The sequence below is a fragment of the Pistacia vera genome, unplaced genomic scaffold (genome assembly GCF_008641045.1).
Source record: "Pistacia vera cultivar Batoury unplaced genomic scaffold, PisVer_v2 Contig521, whole genome shotgun sequence".
Taxonomy (NCBI): domain Eukaryota; kingdom Viridiplantae; phylum Streptophyta; class Magnoliopsida; order Sapindales; family Anacardiaceae; genus Pistacia; species Pistacia vera.
Window position 1 is genome coordinate 591,134 of NW_022196359.1, and position 22,451 is coordinate 613,584.

Sequence of the window (22,451 nt, forward strand, 5' to 3'; positions counted from 1 at the left end):
AGCTGATTTATGGGTTGCCTAGTCAACACTAGCCGTAAGAATTTAGGGGTACAGTGGACCCACTAGTAGCAGATGAGTGGTTAAGTCAGTGGAGCGTACGACGACACTTTTCACTACCCATGATAATGAGCATGGTATTATGCATATTCATGATGCAAATGCACAAATGCATAAATTATGCATTTTCTTTTCTATTTTTCTTATTATGTTTTCAATTTCTTTTTCTTTTTTTCTTTCTTTTTTTCTTTCTTTTTTTCTAGTCTTTCTTTCTATTCTTTCTTTCTTTTCTATTCTTTCTTTCTATTCTTGCTGATCAGACTCGGTTGAGGCATGGATTTGTATTTAAATGCAATTATGCATTATGGAATGCAAACATGTCATTCTCTACCATCTACAAACTCATCCCAAAGTAACACATAATCATTCTCATACAAGCACTTCTCTTTGGCATTTCATCAAACAATTTATGTGCACAAATCAACACTAATTTGGCTACACTTCTATCTCTATTTTAGGCCACCAAAAATTTGGAATAAACTCTTCCATAATTAACACCAAATCTGCCCAAAATACACACTTCAAAATTTTCACTTCAATTCTTCCAAATCTCATTTTCAAATAACAACTACACCAACACAACGTCTCATGGATAGGTTCTAATCATTATTCAACACCAAATCCATCAACAATTATACATATAATACATATATATGCATAAAGAAAGTTCTCTACACCACATAACTTAAATCATACTTAGGGTAGGATTTACTTACCTTGTGCTTGAGTAATTCCACTAGAATCTCTCTTTCTCTTAAATCCTATGAGCATAAACCATCAAAATCAACACTTTAAAAGCTAAAATTCACTTCTTAGTGCAAGGATCTTACCTATAGAAGCTTAAGATTGAAAACAGAGAAAAAATAGAGAAAGAACAGAGCGAGGAACAGAAAAAGAATAGAGAATACTCGGGACATGAGTTGTAAGGAAAGAAAATTCAGGATTTAAGCAACGGAGAGAGAGAGGGGTAGCATAGCGGGTTTACTTACTGAGCCATTAGTGCTCACTCCGTTGTTTTTAATGTTTTGCAGGTAATAGGTGAGTTGCGGTTGCTCGGAACGTCACGTAGTGGAAGGGTTGGGCTACACTGTCAAGTTGCTATTTTTGAGAATATTTTGTAAATATTTGTATATAATGAAAAATTAAATATGGGCCCATACTTTACTACTCGTATATATATGTGTATTTTCTTATATATATTTTTAACGAGTTTTAGTGATTATTTTACGAGTATACTAGCTAGAAAGAGAGCATTACAGGATCACATGCACCACCATTCGTTAGACGATTTATTCCATAGACACTGGGGTTACCATCTATGTGGAATCCTCTGGTGGGTTTGTCAAGTGAACTCGCCTATTATAAGCACCCATATGTTGCACCAAATTGTCGACAAACAATATTGACAAGTGAGATTAGTTACTGTCTTTCGACAAGATTGTTCAACACTATGATAGTCTTATCGTATTATTTGTATCCTTATTCAGAATAATACTAGGGCTATGGACGATTCTAGAATAACCATCGTATGTGATCATAGTGTCCTCACTATTGAGATTTGAAACACTCGATAGCCTTGTCACGATTCTACCATTCTAAGGACATACATTATAACATACAAAAAATACGAATTACATAATGTATAAAATGCCTTTATTAATTATAAACATTATTTACAAGAGTCAATATTTACAAAATGGATTGGCTCTAGGGCATACACTCTAACAAAAATGTCTCTAACAAAAGAGTTGGATGTTTTAAAAACCATCCTTGGAAATTATTCAAAAGGAAAACATTAGTGTCAAAAATGAACTTGACAACAAAAAGAAATTTTAAAAAAATTTACTTTAGGAAGTAAGAGATTGGATGAAATGTCTACTTCACAAAGATGTTGCCACAAAGATGTGCTTTCAACAAAGAAGGTTTAGGTTACAACAAGTTTTCAAATGAAAAACCTTTCAACAAATCTTTTAAACCTTCCATTAATCCAAACGCACTTCATAAAAAATGTAGTCATTGTAAATATCTTGGCCATAGGAATGGCAGACCAATTGTGGTAAAAAGGTCTGGATTCCTAAACGAATGCTTAAGACTAACTCTAATGGACCCAAGACCATTTGGGTACCAAAAAGCATATAAAACTTTTGTTTTGTAGGTATGTCTTGAGACAAGAAAACAAAGGACAAACAAGTGGTACCTTGATAGTGGATGCTCAAGACATATGATAGGAGAAAAGAGTTTGTTCACTACATTAAAATTGAAGGATAAAGGAAATGTTAGCTTAGGTGACAACTCAAAAGGAATAGTCATTGGCATTGGTTCCATTGGTAATAAGTCTAACCATAAATGATGTGTTGCTTGTAGATGGATGAAGCAAAATTTATTAAGCATCAGTCAATTGTGAGACAAAGGTTTTAAAATTGTTTTTCAATCCATGTGTTGTGAGGTTGTTGAGTCTAGCACCAATATCATTGCATTTATAGGTTATAGGCATTCAAATGTGTTTGTTGTTCACCTTGGTGACATTGCATCCAAGGATCTTTGTCTTTTTTCTACAAAATAAGAAGATAATTGGTTGTGGCACAGAAAGTTAGGACATGCTAGAATGGATGTCATTGCAAAACATTCTAAAAAGAATTTGGTAAATGGTTTGCCCAAACTAGTTTTAAAAAAGGATCATGTTTGTGATGCATGTGCAAAGAGCAAGCAATCTCATGTGTGTTTTAAACTGAAAAACGTTGTTTCAACCTCTATAACTTTACAATTAATGTAGCATATGGATTTGTGTGGTCCTGCAAAGACAACTAGTCTAGGAGGTAAATACTATTGCTTTGTGATTATTGATGATTTTTCTAGATTTACATGGGTGTTATTTCTTGCATACAAAAATGATGCATTCAAATCATTTCTTCACTTGATTAGAAAATTGCAAAACCAAATAGGTTTTGCAATTGCATGCATTTGAAGTGATCATGTAAAAGAATTTGAAAACATGGATTTTGAATTGTATTGAAATGATCATGGCATAGATCACAACTTTTATGCGCCTAGGATCCCTCAACAAAATGGAGTTGTTGAGAGAAGAAATAGAGTCTTCGTTGAAATGGCTAGGACTATGTTGTGAGAACATGATTTACCTAGATATTTTTGGATTGAGGTTGTTAATGCTTCATGTCATATCATAAATAGGGCTATGATTCGACAAATCCTCAAGAAAACTTTTTATAAGTTATTCAAAGAGAGAAAGTCAAATCCTGCATATTTTCATCCATTTGGTTGTAAATGTTTTGTTCTTAATAATGGTAAAGACAACCTTAGAAAATTCGATGCCAAATCAGGTGAAATAATTTTCCTTGGTTATTCTTCACATTCAAAGCGTATAGAGTCTTCAACAAAAGAACACTTTTAGTTGAAGAATCCTATACACTTGTTATTTGATGATCTTCTTCTAAGAATGCAATAAATAATAATTGGAAGAGATTGATGAGTTGATGAAGGACTTAGAGATAAGTGACGAAGCATCACCATTACTACACTTAAAAAGAAGAACATCAGATGAGGTCACTAGCTGAAAATGATCCGCTTATCAACCTCAAGAACAACCAAGGGAACCCTCATTTCCAAGAGTAAGAGGTGAAGGATGCACAAATCATAGCGGCCCATAAGTGCTTGAATACCACCAACATAATGTGAATCGTACATTTAGGTAATTTTATAGAACTCGTATGGTAGAAATTCTCGATGGACCTCGATAGCCCCATCACACTGCTAGAAAATTGTTTTTCATGACAGTATTCTCTTTACTATCTTCGATTCCATGACTGTTATTAAACTGTAAGAATTTTAGACAATTTTCATTTTTCTTGACATTTTCTTGATAGTTTTCATATATGTCAAGATATTATTAAATTTTACATTTATAAAAAAAAAATTTTGAGAGAACAAAAAATTAAATAAAATAAGATCCATTAGTTGTATTAAGTATAAGGGTATATTTGTAATTTAATTAAAAGGTAATTCTGTAAGGTGTAAATGCTAGAAGTACAGATAAAGGGACTGAGAAGATGTTTTACAAGGATAATATTGCGTAGGTTGCAACTATAGAGGGTTGAAATTATTTTTCCACTTAATCAGTTCGTCTATAAGAAGTAATACTTGATCAGATGCAAAATGTCATATTTATCCCCCTTAATGTCATATCTTTTTATACTTATTTGCTGCCTAAATGTACTCATTTATTCTATTTGATTTAGGATGCAAATGGAGGCGTTAATTGCAAAACGAAACTAATTAAGTGAATTCGGACAGTTTCAACATTGTTTCGTAATCTGAGAATAACTCTCTCGTCCGAGCTCTGATTGAATGATTAAAAATGCTGTGGAACACTAAGAAAGAGACCTCCAACTTTCATGTTTTGAGTTTGGAAGATACTCGCTGCATCAAGGTTGTAATCGAGCTTGAATTTGACGCACCTGCATTGCCGACTTTCTGGAACATTCCACCTTGTCATGCAATTCAAATAGGCACATTATTAGAAAAGTTTTGAAGACCTATTGCACGCAAATTACAGCTGGAAAACACCACTTTCCTATTTTATTTTAGGACTTTATTATTTTATTTCCAATTAATCAGATTAGGATAAATGTTACTTTAGGATATTAGAAATTTTGAGGAGATTGAGTAGAATTAAATTAGAATTTAGATATTTTTAAAAGAGAGATCAGATTAGGGATTATGAACATATCACACCACGCCTCTGTCTTCTCTTCTCTGAATTTTTCTTTTCTTTTTGAGTTTTTGTTTATGGCCATGAAAGGCTAATTTTTATAACTTGGTCGAAGGGAAACTGGCCTTGGAATCAATAAATCTGTGAGATCTATCTGTTTTTAGTGTTCAATTTTATGCTTTGAGTATTGGATGTTCTTCTATGCTTATTTTAATGATTGTTTCATTTAATTTCTAGGAGGCCTACTAGGTTATTATTTGTTACAATCTACTGCTAAGTTAGATATCAAATCCGTAATTGTTTGATCCCTCTAACTTGTGAAGCAATTAGGGTTATTAATTTGCTGCGTCAGGAATTATTAATCTTAAGAGGAACACTCGACTAAATTAAATGCAATCACTTGAGTTTGTGTTGTTTAGCTTCATCGATCTCTTTAGTTCTTACGGCTGCCACTAGATTAAATCTTTAGCGCTTGTCTAGGGTTGTTTAGTAGTAAGGTTAATTAAGATCGCTTGTTTCCTAATTAATTACAACTAAGGAGGGATAGGAAAATAGTTCCAACGGTGAATATTCAGGTATGAATTGATTTAATTTTGCATAAATGATCAGTTGTAAGATTCCGATGGTGGATGTTGACGGAGACCAAGTTTCGTTATATTAATTGATTTCGAATTGAATTGTTTTTGTTTTTGTTTTTGTTTTTGGCTAAGATTGTTTTCTATTTTACTCAAAACCCCCCAGCCTTATTCATATCATCGAAAATTCGGCTAGACACTCTTCGTGGGATCGACCCTTGCTTACCCTATTTACAGTTCAGTAGTTAGGTTAGGAAGGTTTTTAATCTTGGTTGCCTACGACAGCACACCAGATTTTTACACTTACAAACTCTTCTTATTAACTTTCTCTCATAAACGCGACGTGTCAGCTAGTAATTGGTTAGTTCGCAATGAGCCTTGTCTGCCCAATAATGGGTCTCGCCTGACCAAATGATCAATTATAAGCTATCACATCAATGTCTATGAGATAAAGTTGTGAGAAGTGTTTATGAACCTATCTTTATTCCTATTAAAATGGTGTCCGTATTTACTTCTTTAGAGTTTAGAGAAATTAAGCAAGCCTTCGTCGGGGCAGTTTATTAAAAAGACATTTGGAGTTAAAATTTAATTAAAAGGATATGTAGTTTGTAAATGTTAACTAAATAGCCTTATTTTTTATTAAGCTTAATTAAATATGATTAGGGGTTAATTAGGATTAATGAATAATTGTGTAATTATGTAATCTTTTAAAAATTATAATATGTCCCCAAAGAGTCGAAATTCTTTCAAATAAACCCAAACACCTTCTTCTTCTTCCTCCTACCACGTTAACGCATTCCTCCTCCATTAACATCTTCTCCAACACAGATCCTTCTCCTCCTCCTCCTCCTCCTCCTTCCCCTCCTGACATTTCGTCTAGGTATGTGTATCTCCCTTTCGATTTCATTTTTCAATTTACAAGATCTGGGTTATGATTTTGATTTAGCATGGATTGGGTTTGGGTTATGATTTTGATTTGGTTGTTTAGGTTGTTGGGCTATATTTGATGTAATGGAAGTTGAAAGGAGTAAAATATGTTGAAAATTTGTTCTAGTTATGTGTTATGGGTATGATGGGTCGATTGTAGGTGAAGATGACTGAAAATGTGTTCTGGGTATGATGGATCGCTTAAGCGATCGGGTACATCTAGTAATGCAGCAGATAGATCGCTTAAGCGATCAGGTATGTGGCATAAGATCGCTTAAGCGATCTACTAAAAGTCTGGTGTATAGGAGCAGATCGCTTAAGCGATCAGTAAATGGCATAAGATCGCTTAAGCGATCATGATTATTTATACTGGATCGCTTAAGCGATCAAGTGTATCGCTTAAGTGATCCAGTATAAATAACCATGATTGCTTAAGCGATACACCAGACCATATAAGCGACTGTGCAGATTCTTTTTAAAATATTTGAACCCTTAGTACAACATTTAAAAATTTTTTTTTCTTGCATTACAGGTAGTTGGCTATTATGACACATGGGACAAGTTGTTTTGGGTGTTGAATATTTTGGTGAGTGGGTGGAGGAAGAAAGTAGTTGGAAGTGGACTTGGAAGAGCAAAGAAATTATACCAATTGTTGTGAGCACAGAGGTTAGTTTTGATGAGTTGATTGATAAAATAATTAGAAGAGGTAATTTGAGTTGCTCGCATAGTGATATAGTTGTGAAGTGTGTTTTAAGCAGAGTTCCTGAACATTATAAGGTACCTCCTACTATATTAAAGTCGGATGAAAGTGTGAAGTTATATATGATTGATGTGGTTGATAATGGTTTGAGGCTGATTTTAAGGGTTTCTTTTGTAGAAAAACCGTTGGAAGTTGGTTCAAAGGAAGGGGATAACGAGGAAGTAGGCGGAGATTTGCCTGGTTTTAATTTGAACTATGAGGCCATTGATTTGTTACTTGAAAAATCAAGAGTCGACGGTGAATTGGGTGGTGAGGAGGACACTGTAGAAGAGATTGTGATGGGGGGCAGAATGAAAATGTTGAGGAGGAGGACCCCGTAGATGTTCCCACAGATGTAGAGATTCCTTTAAATACAGATTATGCAAAAGGCGTAGATTGTGAGGAAGAGAACACTATGGTCATTTATGCAGGTTCAGAGGGGGTAATTGGAGGTAGTAGTGAATCAGCTCATGTTTTTACGGATGGATTGGAGTTACGCATAGGGTATTTATTTGACAACAAAGAGGAAGTGGTGAGGAAGCTAAAACTTGTTGCCGTGAGAGGTAATTTTGACTTCATCACCAAAAAGTCAAATTCATTGGCTGTGACGGTCGCATGTCGTAACCGAAAGTGCAAGTGGCGGGTTTATTATAGAAGGTTGGCGGAGTCGGAAAAATTTATTCTTAGCACATGTACCGGTGAGCACACATGTGGTTTAGGACATATTTCAGGTGAGCATCAACAAGCGTCTGCTGATGTTATTGGATAATTTGTCAAAAGTTAGTTCGTTGAAGGGAAAGGTCCATCTCCTAAAGACATTCAGAGACTTGTGCGCACAAAGTTTGGATGTACTGTTAGTTACTGGAAATGCTGGAAAGGGAGACAACATGCACAAGATTTTGTGAGGGGCACGCCGGAGCACGGGTACGTAGTATTAGAAGCGCACCCTTATATACTTGAGTTGACAAACCAAGGTAGCAAGACGGCTTTGAAGTGGGACAGGAATATGATGTTTAAATATTTTTTTGTTGCTTACGGTTCTGCTTTAAGGGGTTTTGTAAACACGAGAAAGGTATTGGTTGTTGATGGTTGCTTTCTGACGGGAAAGTATGGAGGTACATTGTTGGTAGCCACTGCACAGGATAGCGAGAATCACACATATCCTGTTGCATGGTGTGTGGTTGACTTTGAGAATGATGAGTCGTAGACTTGGTTTTTTGAGCAATTACGTACGATAGTGCCGACAGTGATGAGTTGTGCATAATATCTGATAGGTACAACTCTATAAAGAAGGGGATTGCCACTATTTACCATTAAGCACATCACGGATTCTGTATGAGGCACCTTTGTAAGAACATAAAACAAAAGTTTAAGTGTCATGGTCTCTTTCAGACATACTACATGGCAGCAAAAGCTTATCGGGTTGATGAGTTCGAGGAGCACTTCCAACAAATCCGAATCAAGGATGATAGAGTTGCTATGTATCTTAAGCATGATGTTGGTTTCGAGCGATGGAGTAGAGCTTACTTTCCTGGAAGAAGGTTTGATGTCATGACCACGAATATAGCTTAGTCCATAAATTCGAAGTTGTTAATAGAAAGAGAGTTTCCAATAGTTGCACTTTTTGATGCAATCCAGAGGACATTGTCACGGTGGTTCCATGAGCATCATACGGAGTCAGATAATTTTACTACAACCCTTGTTCCGTCAGCTGAAAAATTATTGCGAGAATGTATGGAACTGTTAAATGCACTATTTGCCTATCCTCTTAATGCTCAAGAGTTTACTGTGTGCGGCTATGGTCTGGATGCCCTAGTTAACCTTGTTAATAAAACTTGTAGCTGTAAAGTGCTTGACATTCAACGTTTACCTTGTCCTCATGCACTAGCAGTACTAAAACACCAATGGAAGCCAGATTTTGGTTCAAGAATTTACATGGAACTTTGCTCCCCTCTCTATATGGTAGATCACTACATGCTAGCTTATTCAGAAACAATATATCCAGTGCCTCCAGAAGAGCAGTGGGTAGTGCCACCAGAGTTGGATGACATTATCATCCATCCGCCATTCAAGAAGACAGTAAAAGGGAGAAAAAGAGTTAAGCGTATTCCATCAGCCTCTGAGGTTCCCCGGAAGATGAATAAGTGCTCAATTTGCAAGCAACATGGCAACAAGAGAAGAAGTGCCAAAAGTAATCATGCAGATCCTGAAAATTAGGTTCGAAGAAGGATGAAATTCAGGGAGTTGCGAAGGCCAACCGTTGATGAGTTATTGTTTTCAATTATGATGTTTTAAATTTTATTGTTACTTTTAGTAAATCATTCTTTATATTCTTGTTACATGGCCTAATATTTATTGTGATTTTAATTTGGAATTAGGTTGTCAAATTGAGGAGAAAGTATGGAATTAATACGTGTTTGGTAATTTTAGTTTGTCAAAATTCAGGAGAAAAGCTGGAAAGTATATTTGCCCATGATCGCTTAAGCGACTAAGTATATCGCTTAAGCGACAAAGAGTTTTTCAAACAGGATCGCTTAAGCTTCCGTGATATTGCTTAAGCGATCGTGCACCTGGGCAGATATTGATTCTGCCAATCACATGATGCTTAATCGACAAGACAAAAAGACAAGAATCACTTAAGCGATATCCGGACGCTTAAGCGATCATGCACCTGGGCAGATTTGATTCTGCCAATCACGTGATCGCTTAAGCGATCCACGATCGCTTAATCGACCAAGTGAAAAAGAAAAGAATCGCTTAAGCGATATCTACGATCGCTTAAGTGACCTTGTGTAAACGAAGTTTCTTTTAGTACGATCGCTTAATCGACCAACAAAAAATTTTAAAATTTAACAAATATACACCCACTACCCACGGTGCCAGATTCTGGCCACCACCGCTAGAATCTACTAGGAAAAGGTGTTAGGACGCACAGCGGTCAGATTAGGCGGGTAGGGCGTCGATATGGCCTTTTTCGGCCAGACCGACCATGGAGTTGGACGGAAAAGGCTAGATCACGGCCAGATCTGGCCGTCGATAGACGGAAAAGTCCACATCTGGCCATCTGCGATGGCAAATATAGGCCATCATTTTCGGTCAACGAGCCCAAGATTTGGCTGTCGTTGACCATCAACGTCGGCCATTTCTTTGGAAGTCGATGACGGCCAGATGTGGCCTTTTTCGGCCAGATCCACAGTGGTTGGTCTAAAAATGTCACATCTGTGAATTACCAGCCATTTTCGGTTGTTTGTAGCCGTCAGTGGTAGCTGGAATCTGGAGGTTGGGTGGGTGGGGGTGTTTTTGTTAATTTTTAAACTTTTCAGGCGGTGTTAATAAAATTAATTCACTTATGGGTCTAAAATTAATTAAAAAAATTAAATTCCTAAATATTAAACAAAGAAATATTTTGGGAATATGATTTGTAATATTTATAGGAATATTCAACCAAACGCACCATTTATGTTCTGAATAAAGAAGAAGAACATATGTTCACTAAGATTCCATGGTTACCTTTGAAATATAATAAAGGTATGGTCACTGAACGAATCGTAAACCCCGTAGTTTAGCATAGACGTAAACATTCTACACCTTATATGTTTCATACTGACATAAGAACTATATGTTAATATAAATATAATAACGGTCATAGTCCACTGAACGAATCGTAAACCCCATATGTTTAGCATAGACGTAAACATCCTACACTATATGTTTCATACTGACGTAAAAGAACTTATGTTTAATATAAATATAATAAAAGTCTATCCCATTGAACAATCATAAACCCTATATGTTTAGCATAGACGTAAATTCTACACCTTATATGTTTCATACTGACGTAAAGAAACTATATGTTTAATATAAAATAATAAAGGTCATAGTCCACTGAACGAATCGTAAACCCTATATGTTTAGCATGGAGGTAAACATTCTACACCTTATATGTTTCATACTGATGTAAAAGAAACTTATGTTTAATATAAATATAATACGGTCATAGTCCACTGAACGAATCGTAAACCCTATATGTTTAGCATAGCATAATCGCTTAACCATGCTCTGAAATACAATAAATAATATCAGAGATCCGTCTGTATCGCTTAAGCGATTCTTTGCTTTTACTCTGGTCGATTAAGCGATCCGTCTGTATCACTTGAGCGATTCTTTGCTTTTACTCTTGGTCACTTAAGCGATCTATTCGCGGCAGATGCCCAGATCGAAAATCGCTTAAGCAATTTTTGTAAAAGACTCTTGATCGCTTAAGCGATTTGAGATCGCTTAAGCGATCTTGGCCAAGGCAGAATGAATCTGCCCAGATCTATGATCACTTAAGCGATCCATTTGTTCGCTTAAGCAATTTTCGTAAAAGACTTTTGATCGCTTAAGCGATTTGAGATGGCTTAAGCGATCTTGGCCAAGGCAGAATGAATCTGCCCAGATCTATGAGTACGCTTAAAGATTTTGTAAAAGACTCTTGGTCACTTAAACGATCTTGTCCGAGGCAGAATGATATCGCCCAGATCTATGATCGCTTAAGCGTTCTTCCTAAAAGAGTCTTTGTCGCTTAAGCGATTTGGGATCGCTTAAGCGATATTTTCCGGAGCAGAATGAACATCTGCCCAGATGGGTAATCGCTTAAGCGATCTTATGTATCGCTTAAGCGATGCTTCATAATAGACTTTGGTCGCTTAAGCGATCATATTGGAAAAGTCTTGGTCGTTTAAGAGATATATGGGTTGGTCATATACGTAATTGTTTGGTACCATGCCATTCTTTAAGTTAATAATTTCAAAATGACTGTGATTGTGAAACATTGTACATCACTCATTCCTCCAAATCCGAAAAGAATTTGTATCGCAAAATTAAGTAATTTATATCATCTAATTATATAAATCAAAATATAAGAGACATCAATGTAACCTGTTATCGAAACACAAAATAAAAATAGGCATGGGATGCGGCAAATATCGAAATATTTGGACAAGCTAACCATTAGCCCAATTGTGGTGAATCAATAATCACACCAGTACATCACACGTTGTAGTGATACACAAAATGAACAAAAACGCTAAAAAACCATTATCCTTGGGTGAAGCAAATGATCACACCATACATAGTAAATTCAAACTGCTAATGAGATATCTTATATGGACAAAAAAAAAAAAATATCTCCCAAATGTCAGATCCAATTCTTTACAATGATTCTATAAGCACAAGGCTTTTCGCTGCCGCAAGAAGAGCCACAGCACAATGTGATCTGGACTTGAGAATTTCCTATACACTGCCTTTAATTTACTTTTTGATGCCAAGAGGTTAATGTCATAACACCTTTGCACAATCCCTTTATTGCAGATGTCTCCTCTACCAACCAGCCTTTGAGAAGTTTTCGAATTCTGTTGCCAACAACCTGTCTAAGATCATTGTCTTTACATGCCTTCCCAGCAGCTTTTATTGCAGATGCCCCCTCTTGCCAACTAGCCTTTGAGAAGTTTTCTCTCACCGTTTGCCAAGAACCTGTAAAATTATCCGGCACACACTGTAGACACATCAACTTTTGAAATAAAAAAAAAAAACATAAAAAAGTTACAGGTGGGTAGGTGAGAAGTTCACTCAGTCTGTCTCTTTCGGTAAAGCTCCATATAAGCATGACACCTGCAACATCAGCACCACAACCCAAGTATCAACATCAACATCACATAAACTACAAAATTCAAAGTCCAACTTTCATACCTTTTGATTGGGTTCTGCTCACTCAAAACGGATCCATCTGCCCATGGAAGCAGTTGATAGCCCAGCCCTCCTGACAGTCTATCATTGTTTCGTCATTCAAGCCGTCCATCGGGGTGTTGGTCATGTCGAACTCAATAAATTTCAGGGCATTGCCCCACATTCAGCACTACAATAGGAAGAAGACATTAGCATTAGAATAAACTTATAGAACAATTGTATTATGTAAGTTAGTTTAATACAAAATTTACCTTGACTCATTTATTGGGCCGGTAGAGCGCTTAATTGGCCACTTTTCGATTAGTACTTGATCACCCAAGCGCCCAAACATCTCGTTGTCACATAACAGCTGTGGGAACAACCTGGACAGTGGCTCCAACTCGACCTCCAACTGCTTGTCTCGACAAATAGTTGGGTTGCAGTCAAGGATCTTCAGCAACCCCTCCTCTAGATGCGCAATGACTACTATCCAATGCATCTGTTTGACGAGGATAATACAATACACTCTTTTAACAAAGGCCCAACCGTGGCCATATTTGGGCTGATCCTCCCGTATATACTACATAATCCTGTCATCAAAATAAAAATCATCAGGGATGCAGTCCAACTGTTGTGGGGCCAATCTTTTTCGCTTCAGTCCTTTTGCTGCACCACTAGCAACGACATTTTTAATTAAAGTATGATATGCCGAAACAAGCATTTGGCCAAATGCCACATCGGTGATGGCACAGTCGGGATACAATAGATCACCATCAGTAGTTTGTCGTAGCCTCATCAGTGCCAATATCTCATCGATGTGTTGCATCAAATAAAAACAACAAGATAAGTATGGAAAACATAAGAAAAAATAAGGAAAATTAAGCGAAAATAACTTACCGAGTCCTCAAGCCACGTGCCCATCGTCAACAACTTCTCAAATCATTCCTGAGGATAATCCTCTGGCTTACACTTTATATGGGCATTACTTCCTGATCCATTGTAATAGGCATAGAAGAGTTTTTTCTTCTCCTCTATTGGCCTATACAAATCGACATTTGAGTCCATTTTCGCTTGCCCACATCCTCCCCCTTCCTCCATTTTTAAATCCCTGCTTCCTTCGCCTCCCACCTCGCCTTCCTCTATTCTCACCGCCCCACTTCCTCCACCAACCTCTTGAACCTCCTTCATTTCTAATTCTTCCTCCATTTGTTTCTTAATTGTCTTCTTCTTTACCTGTGTCACTACCATGTAAGGCGATTTCACAAACTTGCTCTTTTGGCTCTCTCTTTTCAGCCAAGTTTGCACTTCAACCGCCTTTAATTCTCCACCAACTTCCTCCTCCATTGTACCAACTTCCTCCTCCACTGTACCAACTTTCTCTGCCAGCTTATCCACTTTCTCCTCCACCCTTTTCATGCGCTCTTCCACCTTGTCAAACCTGTCATAAACGGCTGTTGTAAAACTCTCAAACAAGCCGTTTATGAGGTCAACCACCTTATTCTCCCGACATCGATGTCTCGACAAAACGGTACTTGTTGTACCAGTTTGCTGAGGCATATGAACCTCTTCCTCCCTCTCATCCTCCTCATCCTCGGGCCTCCCATCGATTGGAGCTTCATCATCCTCGGCATCAACCACGTTGTCAAGCAGTGGCCCTGCAACTGCCATCACATGCGTGACCCCTTTTAGGTCCCATATCAGGCGGTCTATCCGTTCATCCCTTTCATCCTCCAATGCTTTGAAAGATGTGACATAGTCCTCTTCCGCTTCATCCCCAATAGCGGTGAGAAAGGGACAGACGACTCCCTGCAATAAGAAACAAAATCAATCAGATTGAAGTGACATTTTAAAGCAACTGCATATTCAAAAGCTTAATCCTTTAATCTTACCCTAGCTGTTAGGAAACGGTCCATATACGCAGCGGAAAACAAAATCATAATAACAAAGATCGTTCCCATTGAGCCAAGATCAAAGATACAATTTTACAGTTTATGTTAAAATAGAAATCTGCAGAAATTAATCATGAGTTTAGAAAAACATACGCACATTTGGAGGCTCCTCCAAATTTGTCAATGAACGTTTTTGCTATCGATCCAAGTGTAGGATCGAACTTATGAAGTCCACACGAAGACAATCACAAAGAACTAAGGAGGGATTTGCTAGATCTTCCTTAGCTTTAAGATCAAAGAAGAAAATCAAATGAATTGATTTTGGGCAAAAATGGTTTCTGCCGTGGGAGTGTAAATGGGGCTGTGTGTTTTTGTTTTTCAAAGAGAAAATGAACTAATGAAAAATCTCTATTTTTTACAAATGGCATTTTTCTTTTATAGTAAAACTTTAATGCCCCATTCCTATATGGAATAGGCTTGGGCTCCAACCCAAACAGTCCATATTACCAAACACTCCCAATTAGATATTTTATTTTTATTTCATCATTATCTCAATTAAAATCAATTAATATATATTTAATTTATATATTAACATTTAATAAAAATGATGATTTAATTAAATATATGCAAACACATATTTAAACGTAATTTCATTTATTTAATTTTCCAATAAATTAAATAAAGGCTATGACCTCAGCAAATTTAATTGCACTGTGAAATTACCAAAATACCCTTTCGCCTAAAAAAAAAAAAAAACACCCTTCTTTCTTCCTGAGTCTTAAATTATCTTCTGTGTGTGACCCATAGGCTCCTCATCATACCGACAATGTATAGTATCGCGATTAGCACCAATTAATCGTCTCACTAATACACAGACCAAGATTGGCTCCTAGCAAGGCATCATGGCCACCCGATAGATTCAAATTCAGCAAAGTAGCTACCTGTCAACGATATGGTTGCCGTACAATTTGATCATTTCATCATACGTTATCTCGAGATAACGAGACGAAGGCATAGAAATAGTGTCAACTTTCGGTTACTCTCGATATTATGTATTCAGTTTCTGGACCAATGACCTGTATTATAATCCGGATAGAGCAACAACTCAATCCCACTGTGGCCACAGTTTTAGTGTCATTGCCATATACTAAATTGTGCCATGAGATAACTTCTCCCGTACCCGAGAGTGATGAATCCTCTGTCAATCCACCATAGTTTTGATACACTCCTCGATGCAGCCAATCACTACCGTATTGACAACTCTGAAAAGAACTGCGTTAGGTTAGTGTCAAACTACACCAATCGGTGCACAAGGCACTCCGGTGATCTCAAGTCTAAGGATCACATGTACCACCATTTGTTAGAGGATTTGTTCCATAGAGACTGGGGTTACCATCCATATGGAATTCTCTGGTGGGTCAGTCCAGTGAGCTTGCTGCGGTTTATTCGCCTACAGCAAGCACCTATGTGTTGCACCAGGTTATCACCAAACAACCTTGACAAGTGAGATCAGTCACTGCCTTTCGACAAGGTCGTTCAACACTATGATAGCCTTACCGTATTATATGTGCCCTTACTTCAGAATAATAATGGGGCTACGGATGTTTCTAGAATGGCCATCATATGTGCTCATAGGGTTCTCACTATCAAGATTTGAAACACTTGATACCCTCATCACGGTTCTAACATTCTAAGGACATATATCAATACATATTGCAATAATAATGATTTACGTGATGTAGAATAAAATGCCTTTTATTATTAATTAATGAACAGTATTACAAAGAGTCAATTCTATAATAATTGATTGGCTCTAGGGCACCCACTCCAACACTAACCGCTTCAATCTTAATGTCTATTTGGTCGTAGTCCCAATGGGTACACCTCTCAACATGCCACCGCAACATTCTAGGAAATTATTGTTGCACATCCAAACTGTTGCTCCTCCCCCCAGCCTAAGCGAAGACATGGATGACCTCATACATCTAAGCTTACATTGTAAAAAAACAGTCCATATCATAATTCAAACACATATATTATAAAAAATATAACAAAAAGCTATTAATATTTACCTGCATTGCTCATGGGAGGCCAAACAAATTATAGGTGCTTGGTTTATCCTTCCCGACCCATTGGGCCTGCTTTAACGCCATGTCTGGTTTTTTCAGGTTGTTGATGGTTCGCTCAAATGATATCCGTCCCTACGGATAAGAATTAAAGAACTCCAAGTCGCTTGCAAACAACAACCAATCATTCTCAACAACTTTTGTTGAGTCATCAGCCAATAAGATTGAATGTAAAAACAATAGCAAGCACACTTTTATCTTCTCTCTATCATTAAATCAAACTGTTTCTAGCCTCTCCTTTAAAACGTGTCCTGTAATAGCTTTGCCCCCTGCAAAACCTTCTTATGAAACCTTTTGGCTCCCGGACTCGTCCTTATTGCGTCTGCCTCTGCCTTATCCGGCACTTCCTCACATCCTAAGCCCGTCACCAAGGCATACTCCATCATGCCAAACCATAGTGGCTTTCCGTCCACCACGAACCACATTTCTTTTTTTTTTTTATTGCATTTTACTGAGTGCAGCAACATGTAATGCATTCCCTGCCCCCAAAATGCCTTTTTCCAATTTGTTTCGATTCTTAAAAACTGACCGAAACAAGTCTGACGGAAATCTCTTGCACTATGCCTCATTCCAGCTAAAATGTCCCTTATTTTGTCAATAACATCCCAACTTGACCTCACCGTCATCCTTGCAGGGAAGTAGGCTACCTTTTCACTTATAAGCTCCTACTCGTAGTCTCTGCAGTTTATAGTCCGTACAATCTGCACAATCCATATAAACAAAATGTCAGCAACAAAAATAAACCAAAACAACTAATAAACAAAATATCAGCAACAAAAAATTACCACTGTAGTTGCTTAAGCAATTTCGGATCGCTTAAGAGATCTTGACTCTGCCTCGTGCAAGATCGCTTAAGCGACCAAGAGTAAACTGAAAGAATCTCTTAAGCGATACAAAAGATCGCTTAAGCTATCTTATATCTGTGATTCTGCCTCGACAAGATCGCTTAAGCGATCTGAAATCGCTTAAGTGACCAAGAGTAAACTGAATCAATCGCTTAAGCGATCATGAGTAAAAGAGATTAATCGCTTAAGCGATACAAATGATCGCTTAAGCGACAGTACAAGCAATATTCCCAAAACAAATACGTACCCTTTCTTCGTCGACCTCCTCCTCGTCGCCTGAATCCTTGGACGACTCCTCATAGCCTGAATTCTCGCCTAACTCCTCGTCTTCAGAACCATTTGTCGATTTTTTCTTCTTTTCTTGTGCTGCCGTCGTCTCCTCTGCCTGTGGACCACCTTCACTGATCGGATGATCCACCAAAGCAGCCATTGAACTGCTTGTGCCACCGGAATCTAGGATTCGAAGTGGCGTTGGGTTTTCCTCCTCACTGTGAGTGTCAGCCATGGTTTTGGATTGAATTTGGTGTCAAAGTTTGCAGTTTCGATCGGAAATGTGGACTGTATCGCCGGAAATCGCATAGATTCCGTTTAGGGTTCAAGAAATCGATTGGAAATCGCGATTATATCACCGAAAATCGCGACTATATTCCGTTTAGGGTTCAAGAAATTGATTTTACGGTGCAAATTTGTAGGTTCGATCAGAAAAAATCGCAGTGTCTCCCTTTGCTTCAAGAAATCGCTTTTTGCCTTAATGAATTTCGATTAAGCGAGGTGAATAGGTGGGGCTTGTTTTGATAAATTTCAAATTTTAAAAACTTTCATTATTTAATTTGACCTACATATGTTTTAATCTTTTTATTTTAACCTATTTTACGTGTTTAATTAATTCTAACTATACCACGTCATCTTCTCTAAATTAAAAAATAATGAAAAACATTTTCGATGCCATTTTCTTAAATCGAAACTTGGGATGGCTGGGCAGCTAAATTTTCTAGCCTTCCCTTTTTTTATTTGTCTCGATTCATGTCTTCAAACCCTAGTTTTACCAAAAAAAAAAAAAAAAAAAAAAAAGTATCCCATGGCTGTTGCCATCTCCGATCTTGAAGTTCAAAATACTAAAACTGACCTCGATCTTAGATTCTTAATAGATGTAAAAGAGAAATTTACAGTGCATTGATTTCATTTCTGAATTAAAAACTCATATTCAATCAATCCTTAATGGTCAATTGCGGCCAAAAAGGATGGTATCAGTGACCCAACTTTGGTGGACGACGTCAGAACGCGACGTAAGGTGGCTGGAACATTCTATTTTGCCTTCTCTCAAAGATCAACATATACCAAGCACGGCAACTGGCCGCCTCTAGAAAAACCAAGGATGCCATACAATGCTCAAAATCTTACACACTTGTGCAGAGGAGCCAACGCTTTACGCCGAGCGTCGCTGGCGAGTGCTTCAACAGGTACTTCTGAAAACAAGATAAATTGGGCATTTCGATGTTTGACGATGAGAACTTAGAATTTCCATGGCTAGATAAATAAAATTGGGTGCGTTTCCCGTTGTTTTGGTAGCTAACGACTTGAAACATGTGAATTGAACTTCACTTTGCAATTTCTTTCCCTATTCTAGCTTGTTATTCCAATGGATTCTTATTGTTTATGAAATTCCGCTTGAGTTTAAACTCTACTAATGATGGTTGCTATTGCTGTTGCTTGTATAAAATGAAAGATATATACAAGATGCATCTTTACGCTAATTTTGACTTCATACTTCAATATTCAAAAAGTGTTGGTTGATGCTGTAAAATGAATTGCACATGATTAACTTGCAGTACAGGCAATAAGCGTAATTCTTCAATGTTGACATTTGATGGTTGATGTCATGGGATTCAGATTAGCAAAACAAGTGTGTTATGGCTTATTGTTTAAACCATTAATGTTTTTGATCTTGATTGTTCTGAGGACTAGAATTCTGATATTGAATATCGTTTCTCTGTTTCAGATTGGTTTCATAGGAAATAAAAGAGTTACATTGTACCCCAGTTTGTATTTGCGAAGGGTATTGTTGATTTGAATAATATCAGTCATAAAAACTGATAAAACCTGTTGGTGCTGTGTACATCGAAGCCCCGATGTTGTGGTTGACGAGTCTTACAGAGCGATCTTGAGTTCTACACAAAGGTTACTTAGTTTAATAGTTAATTATTTCATAATATATTTAAGATAGTCATTTCTAACAATAATTTAACTAAAATTGGTTAAAGGGAATAAAATAGATGTAATTGGTTTAGTTAAATAATTTCTTTAACATGTCTAATAATTGTTTAAAACACACATGACAGGTTCATTTTACTAATTTCATATTTGGTCTATTCTATATAAAGTCAATATTGGTTTGTGTTTTGTAGCTTTATCAACCTCAGAACTAGTACTATTGTGGAAAAGCCAATTTCGTATTGTGTGAATTAAAATTTTACTTAATTTTTCGGTTTTGCTTTGCAAACACTTTTCCATAGCTTAATTCATTTGATTTCTTAGTTTGCTTCTCCATTGGTTTTAGTGCATTTATTTATGCTTAGGCCAGAAAAGGTAAAAGGGAAACCTCGCAATTTGGAAGTTCTCCAAGGGAGGGACTGGTATGGTGGAAGGAGTTGCATTAAAACCTTGATAATAAAGGACTACTTGTGAAATCGAGTTGCCCGTGATAAAGGAAAAGAAAGAAGAAATAGGAGGAGGAAGAAGAGAAACATGGAGAATAGAAAAGAACAGAAGTTAGAAGAAAATGGGAAGAGAAAGGGAGGAGAAAACTGAGAGAGAAGAAAGGTAAAGAAGATCAATCAATTTTTTTTTTTTTTTTCATGATAAGACCATTACTATCTTTAAGGATTACACTTAATTTGTGTATTTTGTTTTGTACAATAAAGATTATTTCGTGAAATATCATCATGGGAAATAATTAATTATACTATTTTAGAAAAAAATGATTTTGCACTGTAAACGAATGAATTTTCAGCAAGTTTTATATAATATATATGTTATTTACATATAATTCTTTTTGACAATCTTCTTGAGAAATTTTAAACTGTCAATGTCTTCTTGACATATCTATCAATGATAGTTTTAAAACTGTCTCGGAATCCATTTCTTAATAGTTTTTAACTGTCATGGAAAACAGTTTTTCTAAAAGTGTTGGTTTATTATCAATCTGGCTCCAAACCCTCAATAACGCCATTTGTTTATCGTCAAAACTACCCAAATACCCTTGATAACACTCGATAAATCCCATTGATTCATTATCAAATATGTACTAAACTCCCCGATAACCCACATCTATTCAAAATCAAAACTACCTGAATATCCTCGATATTACCCATCAGTTAATTATCAAAATGCCTTAAAATCTACCCTAATAGCCCTAATCCATTTCTTCCCTGATTCCATCCGAAACCAATCAATAGAAGCATATTGGTACGTATTAGACATAACCATAGAACATATTATGACCAATATGAACAAATATGACCTTATCAATTGGTCCATTGTAAATTTCACTCAATACAGTATATCAGGCAAAATCTAGTAATCCACAATCCGGCACGCAATTTTCCCGCTAATCACTCCCATTTACCAACTTCTCCAAGACAACAACACCCACTCGCAATAACCCAACCCTGAACTAAGAAAAATCCATGAAACAACACCAAATTTACACAAATCTAAAACCTAACAGCAATCCAATCACAACAACAAAAACCAAAGCATTCAATAATCCATTTAACAAAAGCCAAAGCATTCTACTAAACCAAATGAAGAAATTCAACATATTGGGTTCAAAATCATACCTTTTTAGAGATATTTCGTTTCTTTTTTGTGTTGTACAACAAATGGATGTCAAACTACAATCAAAACCACCAAAATCCTTGAATCTAACTGATTGATTGGATATGATTTGATGAGTTTCGGTTATGGAAGGAGTTTGAATGTGAACAGAATAGAGAGTTGGGGTTAATTAATTAAGTGTTTAAGTTGCTTATATATAAAGGGGTATTCTAGTCATGGAAATATGGAAGGGGTATTCTAGATCATGGAAATTATGGAAGGGTTATTTGGTGAAAAACTTCTGAATAGGGTTAGTTTAAAATTAAGTCTCTAAAATAGGGCTAAATATTAATTTCCCTAGAATTTGTTAATGAAAATCTGTTAAACTTGAAAATGTCATGTTTAGCATTCAACTTAAATATTATTCATAAGTTCATCAATTTCTCGCTCACCAAACAACTTCATTCATTCTCATTCACCTAATAAAAGTCTGTAGCTTATTGCACTTATGCCACCAATACTTTATATAATTAGTAATCATCCCTAAAATAATTGAACTTTAAAAAAATATTAAATGAAATTTACCCATCCAATAATTACATCAAAAAACAAACTAAATTAAATTTAGATTCTAAATAAGGCCCATCATATAAGAATTTAATTACACAATCCAATAACTAAAACCAAAACAAACTAAATTAAATTTTATATTATAAATTACTAAAACACATTTTATAAAAACTTTATAAATTAATGTGATAAATTCTTTATTACCTTATGAATCATATTTTACTTTGTTATTTCAATTTAATTTAATTTAATTCACCTTTAAAAATTATGATTTTTTGTATGCATTTCCTTATATTAATATGATTTCCTTTATATGTTTTATCAAATATTGAGGACGTTATTATTGTAATGAAAAAAATATTATAAAATATTTAAAATAAAGAAAAAGAAAGAAGATGGGGAAAGAGATAAAGAGGATAAAGAAGTAAAAATATAGAAGATGGAGGATATAGAAGAAAAGAAAGTAGGGGAAGAA